This window comes from Monodelphis domestica, chromosome 2 (assembly GCF_027887165.1).
Source record: "Monodelphis domestica isolate mMonDom1 chromosome 2, mMonDom1.pri, whole genome shotgun sequence".
Taxonomy (NCBI): domain Eukaryota; kingdom Metazoa; phylum Chordata; class Mammalia; order Didelphimorphia; family Didelphidae; genus Monodelphis; species Monodelphis domestica.
The window spans coordinates 369,746,877-369,754,006 of NC_077228.1; the positions used below are offsets into that span (position 1 = coordinate 369,746,877).

A 7,130-nucleotide genomic window follows, 5' to 3' on the forward strand; every position below is an offset into this window, starting at 1 on the left:
GCTCCAGATATACTCCCTAGCAGATCTTGGATTTAAATCTTGATGTTCTGACTCAAAATCTACAACCCTTCCCACTGCCCCCCACTGCCTTCTTTGGGATGATCCCTTTGTCCCCCAAGAGCAAATATATTGTCAGTTAAAGTCTTCCATCTACTCTCTGGACAACACTAGTGACATTTCTCCTCTTGCTTGCTCCTTAGAACTCACAAGAGTTGGAAGATTGAGCTGAAAATTTAATTAGCATTATGCAAACTGTGGGCTTCTGGTGTTCCTAGTCAGTTCACTGAGCTGGCAGGAAACTCTGCCAAGTTTCCTTGTGCCTGGAAAGGACTGAAATGGCTTATCCAATAATGCAACAAAAGCACCTAGTAATTTGCTTACAGCTAGAAAGGAAATGCTTTCAGAGGAGGGAGGTGGACTTCCTGTTGGGAGGGAACTATGAGACCCAAAGGGACATCAGATTTTTTTTTTTAAGTTCAATATTGGACCAGCAGCTTTTTAGGGCTCTGGGTGTGTAGGGCTATAGAGGCATTAGATTTGAGAGGTTACTGTTCTACTCATGTAGGCATGAATTACCAACATGGCAGCCTACAGACCCTTTGGACCAGACTAGAGTGTCTGATGATAATACAATAGCCTTCCATAGTTCAATTAATTTGGTATTTTGCTCTTGGTTTTTTGGAGATGACATAAAAGGTCCTTAGTTTTCACAAAGGTTCAAAACTCAGAGCCTTTTTTAAAAAATCTAAGTTTAGGGGCAGCTGGGTAGCTCAGAGGATTGAGAGCCAAGCCTTGAGACAAGAGGTCCTAGGTTCAAATCTGGCCTCAGATACTTCCTACCTGTGTGACCCTGGGCAAGTCACTTAACCCCCATTGCCTAGCCCTTACCAGGCTTCTGCCTTGGAACCAATACAGAGTATTGATTCCAAGACAGAAGATAAGGGTTTTAAAAAATAAAATAAAATCTAAAGTTTGTGTTAATGAAATTCATTTCAATGTCTAAAGAGAAGATTCACTGTTGAGAAATGTATAATTATAATTTGCTCCCCAGGACTCTCCCAGTTTCCCATGTTCCTTCTCATTTTACATGCTAACGTGGGGAGGCTATATTTGGAGTGTAGCTCTGCCCTTTTGCTCTTTTCCCCTAACTGCAATTTGTGAAGGTGGGGTAAGTGTCAGTCAAGAGAATTTTTCTCACGTGGCTTTAATCAGGCTTTTACTTTTGTTCTTTATTTCTTCTATTTCAAGTGATTATTAATAAATCGTATAAAATATGATCCTTGGAGTAATTGGATATTAATTTTACTCTTACAGAACTCAATCCTCTGAGCTACCCAGCTGCCCCTAAAGTCATGTATAGTAAAGTAATTCATTTCTGTTTCAATTCATTGACAAACAGGGTCTAGGTTGTTTTTTTTTCCTTTGGGTCACCAGCATCTAGAGCAGTACTTGGCACATGATCACTTAAAAATCACTTAATAAAAACAGATTGATTGATTAAGCATCCCCTAGACCCTACTTATAATGAAGATACAATGACAATGAAGCCATTTTGGTTTTCAAGGATCCTACCTTCAACTAGAGTGGCAACATGTACACAGATAAATAAAGAAAACTCAAAAACAACCAAAGACAAGGCAACAAGAATTTATTAACAAAGCTACAACATTTTATCAAGTATTCACTCTATCCAAGGACCTGCTAAACAGTTGTAATACAAATATAAGTAAAAAGATAATCTCTATACTCAAAGAGCTTACTTACATTCTAATAAAGGGAAGATGATAAACAAAGGGGAATTTAAAATGGGGAAAGTACTCAATGGGAAAATAATGAAGCATTACCCACTTAGTTGTTATTGTTGTTCAGTCCTTACAGTTGTGTCCAAGGCTTCATGACTCCATTGGGTTTTTCTTGGCAAAGAGATAGAAGATAGAGATAGAAGGTCCTACTCAAATCTGATACTCAGTACTAATTCTAAGACAAAAGGTAAGGTTTTTAAAATATATATACATATGTGTATATGTGTATATGTATATATATATATATAGGAGTGGTTTGCCATTTCCTTCTCCAGCTCATTTGACAAATGAGAAATTGAGACAAAGTTAAATGACTCACCCAAAGTCATACAACTAGAAAGTGTCTGAGGCTAGGTTTGAACTAAGGAAGATGAATCTTCCTGACTTTCAGGCTTAACATTCTATTCTCTGGGTCACCAAGTTCCCCTGATCCCACCTGAGCACCTTCCCAGAATGGAGAAACTCACTAATGAGAATGGGAGCCAAAAAGGTATAGGAGGATTTCAGCTTGAGGATGATTTAGGAGGGAAGTTCCAAGAAGAGAGAACAGCTGAGGTTTGGTAGCAAAATAGTAAATAAGAAGCAGAACTAGTAGGAAAATGCAACAAAAATCATCATTTCCTGGGCCACTGGTTAATCTTCCCTTGAAAAATTTAGAATGAGAATAAGTATAAGTAGAACTCCTAGGAATAACTTCAGCTTATGGATATGAAATACTTAACTAGAGCCTTCAAATTAAGTCAATATATAATGTGATATTTTAAGACCCCCATGCAAAGGTGGACATATAGATAGCAAAATAATGTATTGTGAAATGTGATTTTAGATTAAGAAATCTTAATCTAAACCACTTAAAAGTGGGATGATGACTATCCAGAAGCTTCATGCCCATAGATCATGCAAATCATGAATACTTTCTTCAAAAAAGGAATCAGAAAGCACTGGACATGATGAGGACCAAACAGCACAAAAAATAAAATTGTTCTGTCTCAACACACAGCAAACAACTAGTTCCCAATCTCTGAATCAATTGCTTGTGTGCAGTCACTTCATCTACTAATTAGAGGAAAGGTCAAAATCAATACCAAACTAGAAGCAAGAATAAAGATAAGAAGGTATACTGGCATGCAATTACAGCAGTTCCAGATGGACCTATTTACCCAAGCTTTCAACTCAGAAAAATGGAAAATGGGCAAAAGTAAAGGCTTTGTGCCTATCACTGTTTCTTATAAAATTTTAACCAATGCAAAACAATCACTACAAGGAAGAGGATGAAAAAACCCAGAAACTATCTCACTTGATCTCCTTGCCAAACCCAGAGATATGACAGCCAAGGACAACACTGGTTTAGACTACAGTCTCATTTGCAAAACATTATGGAGGAGGATGACGGAAGATTACTAGAAGTAACACCTCACAAAACAGTGAAAACCAGTTGAGAGGAAAACAAGCCTGCAGAGAACTTGGTATAAAACCCAGCTGAACCAGATAACACCAAGAGTATTTATAGATAGAACTGGATGAAGAACAACAAATAGAGATGAAATGGAATAAATCTTGCACTGTTACCATAGTGACCTAGTCTCATCAGCAACAATAATGGTTGCTAACCCATTCAGACTCTACCACATCAGGACCTGATATATCAGACAAGGAAATAGTAATAACACTTGAAATGATTTATTTAGAAAAAATGTCCCAAATGACCACATAAATAAGGATGATTATCGGTCCTAAGAGTAACAATTTTAAAGGCATTTGGGGATCAAGTGACAAGATATCTCAAAGAGCAGAATGGAAAGTCAGTAAAACAACAAATATTTATTAAGCTCCTAACATATACCAGCAACTGAATTAGGTGGTACATATAGAGAGACGATCCTTACTCTCAAGGAACTTAAATTCTTTAGGAGGAAACAACTATCTATTTATCTATCTATCTATCTCTATATAAAGAATAGAGAATAAATACCAGATAGCCAAATATACAATAGCAAGAAAGGGAGGCCACTTGAAACTATGAGTATCAGGAATGGTTTGAGTTGTGCCTTAAAGGAGGAATTTTGTGAGCTAGAAGTGAGGATGGACCATGCCCCTAGCCTTCTCAATAAATGCATACATTTCAGATATGTGAAACAGTAAGTCAGTGCAGAGGCATGAAAAAGGAAGGAAGGAAGGAAGGAAGGAAGGAAGGAAGGAAGGAAGGAAGGAAGGAAGGAAGGAAGGAAGGAAGGAAGGAAGGAAGGAAGGAAGGAAGGAAGGAAGGAAGGAAGGAAGGAAGGAAGGAAGGAAGGAAGGAAGGAAGGAAGGAAGGAAGGAAGGAAGGAAGGAAGGAAGGAAGGAAGGAAGGAAGGAAGGAGGGAGGGAGGGAGGAAGGATGAAAGGAAGGAAACACTAATTTATTTAGCAACTAATATATGCTAGGCACCATACTAAGTGTTTTTCAAATATTACCTCATTTGATTCCCCACCACAACCTGGGAGGTAAATTCTCTTTATTATCTCTATTTTTTAATTGAGGACACTGAGGCAGATAACATTTATGTAAGTGTATGAGGCTGAATTTTAACTCAGGTCTTCCTGACTCTAGGTCTAGAGTTCTGGAATATTGAGGGATGTTTTGCTGGACTATAGTGTGGGAAGGGGAATAAGGTGTAACAAAGCCAGTAAGATGTGTTGGGGCTTGGTTGTGAAAGGCCTTAAACAACAAGATGGATCATTTATCCTAGAGGCAATAGGGAGGGAGCCCCTGAAGTTTATTGAGAAGGCTAGGGGCATGGTCCAAACTGTGTTTAAGGAAAATCTCTTAGGCAGCAGTGTGTAGGATGCACAGGAGTGGGGAGGGCCTTGAGGCGGGGAGTTTTATTTGGAAGCTGTTGCAATAGTCTAGGTGAGAGGTGATAAGGGCTTGAACTAAGAGGTAGCTGTGGGAATAGAATAAAGGGGTCAGACATGAGTGATGCTGTAGAGGTGGAAATGGCAAGTTTTGGCAACTGATTAGATATGCAAGGTGAGACAGAGCAGTCAAGGATACTGCTGAGTTAGGGAGCTGAGAAACTAGAAAAATTGTGGCATCTGACAGAAATAGTAAAATTTGTCAGAAGGGTCTCCCCACCTTCCACCACCACCCCTTTCTTAGCCTTTTTTGTACCTTGTTCTCCACATACTGTGCCATCCAGGAATACTGACTTCCTTGCTATTCCTTGCCTGAGAAACTCTATCTGCCAACTGAGCATTTTGACAGGCTCTCTGAAACTCTTCCTCTTCATCTCCGTCTCCTGGCTTCCTTCAAGTAACAGCTACAGTCCCAGCTTTCCTAAAAAGTCTTCCCCAGATCCTCCCTTTCTCCCCCTTCCCAACTCCCCCTCCCCCTGCACCAGTGTTCCCAGAAATAATGCACTACAAAGTCAATGCATGGAGTAGACAGAGCCAACTCCTTTTCCACCTTCCTGTTCCAAAAATCCATTTAATATGTTGTCCTCAGAGGACGTATCTGATATTAAACTGATAAGAACAGATACTACACTTGATCTTAGCCAAAAGGCCAAGAAACAATTCACGAGGCCCTTCTTAATCATCATATCTTCCCTGGAGACTATCTGCAATTTTATCTTGTAGATATCTCATTTGTACATAATTGTCTGAATGCTGCCTGCCCCATTAGAATGTGAGCTCCTCCAGAGAAGGGACTGTCTTTTTTTAACTTTCACTTGTATCCCTAGAGTTTAGCACAGTACCTACCACACTGTACAGTTGAGGAAACTGGGGCAGATGGCAATTTAAAAACTTGTCAATGGTCACAAAATGTGTCTGTGGCTGAATTTTAACTCAAGTCTTCCTTACTCCAGGGCCAGAGTTCTGAAATACCATGTATAGAGAAACCAAGAGAAGAGTTTTACTGAACTATAGTGTGGAAAGGAGTAAACTGTGTAATGTAGGTTAAATAGCATTAAAAATGCTATTTGACTGCCTGACTAAGGAATGGGCTGAAAAAAAAAAAAGATAATACATCCTATTTTGGACATGTTGAATTTAAAATAGCTCCAGAACATCTAGCCCGAAATGTCCAAAAGAAAAGTTGGGTGATGTGGGATTAGAGCTAAGGAGAGAGAATAGGCTGAAGATAAAGATCTCCGAATTGTTGACAGAGATGACAATTAAACCAAAGGGGATAGAAAGAAGAAAAGTGCTCAGGAGTAGACCACAGTTAGATGAATGAGATGGAGGCTGATCCAGCAAAAGGAAGCTTAGAAGGAGTACTTCTAGGTAGGAAGAAAACTAGGAGAGAAGAGTGCCTCAAAAACTCAGAGGAGAAAGTATCCAGGAAAAGAGAATGGTTAACAAGGTCAAACAGTGAAGAGATCAAGTAGGATGCAGAACAAGAAAAGATGATCAAATTGGGCTAACAGTCATCAGTAATATTACCAAAGAGTAAGAAACCAAGAGCACAGCAGTAATTATTGCCCCATATGTCTGTTTTTTCATCTCAATAAATACAAGAAGGGAACAGGCAAGCTTTCACAATCACTTTTCTAAAATAACCCACATATACCTTCATAGTCACACAGTTGACTAAAAAAGTATAGGGATTACAATGCCCTATTTTGTCATTCTTTCATTCAATGCTTCCATGACTCATTAAGCAGCTACTATGTGGCCAGGCTTTGGAGTAAGTGCTAAGATTCCAAAAACAAAATTTAACACTCCCTGTTTTCAAGGAGCTTATAGCTCCTTGTGTGTGTGTGTGTGTGTGTGTGTGTGTGTGTGTGTGTGTGTGTGTGTGTGCATGTGAGTGAGACATACGGACAGACAGATGGATAGATAATCAGATGGATGGCGATGGAGATAGAGAGACAAAAAGAGAGACAGAGAATGTGTGTGTCACAAAAAATCCTTGACACAATTCAAGGAATTGGAGGTTTAAGAAAAGTTCTCTCTTCTAAGCACAGTAAAATCATAGGAGATTCCATGCCAAATCTGATCCCAGGGGTAATTTTATTTAATCATCCTCTGAGTAGTAATACTGAGCAAGTCATCAAACAAGGAAATGTGCTCATCTACGCTGAAAAAAAGTGTTCACCTATGTTGAGGAAAATGTTTGGCTCAGAATTCAAAGGCATAATGAGTTCCTCATCAATGGAGAGTGTTTACAAATAATCTTGACTGCAAATCCCATTGTCAATATTGCATTGAGCCTCAAGACATTATAGGGTCTCCTTAATCATCCAAACCCAGCCCAGGCATACACATGAAAATACAAAATGGATTAAGAATGCATGTTGATCCAATTTTTACATGTAGATTGACAAGGAAACCATTGAGTACATC

At 39.0% G+C, this 7,130-nt stretch overlaps 1 non-coding gene across 1 annotated transcript; it reads right to left on the reverse strand.

The window, feature by feature from the left end:
- Positions 1-5,168: 5,168 nt before the first annotated feature.
- LOC130457611 (U2 spliceosomal RNA) lies at positions 5,169-5,358 on the reverse strand. Its single transcript, XR_008916916.1, has one exon. It is a non-coding gene; the product is annotated as a U2 spliceosomal RNA (small nuclear RNA).
- Between the last annotated feature and the right edge of the window lie 1,772 nt (positions 5,359-7,130).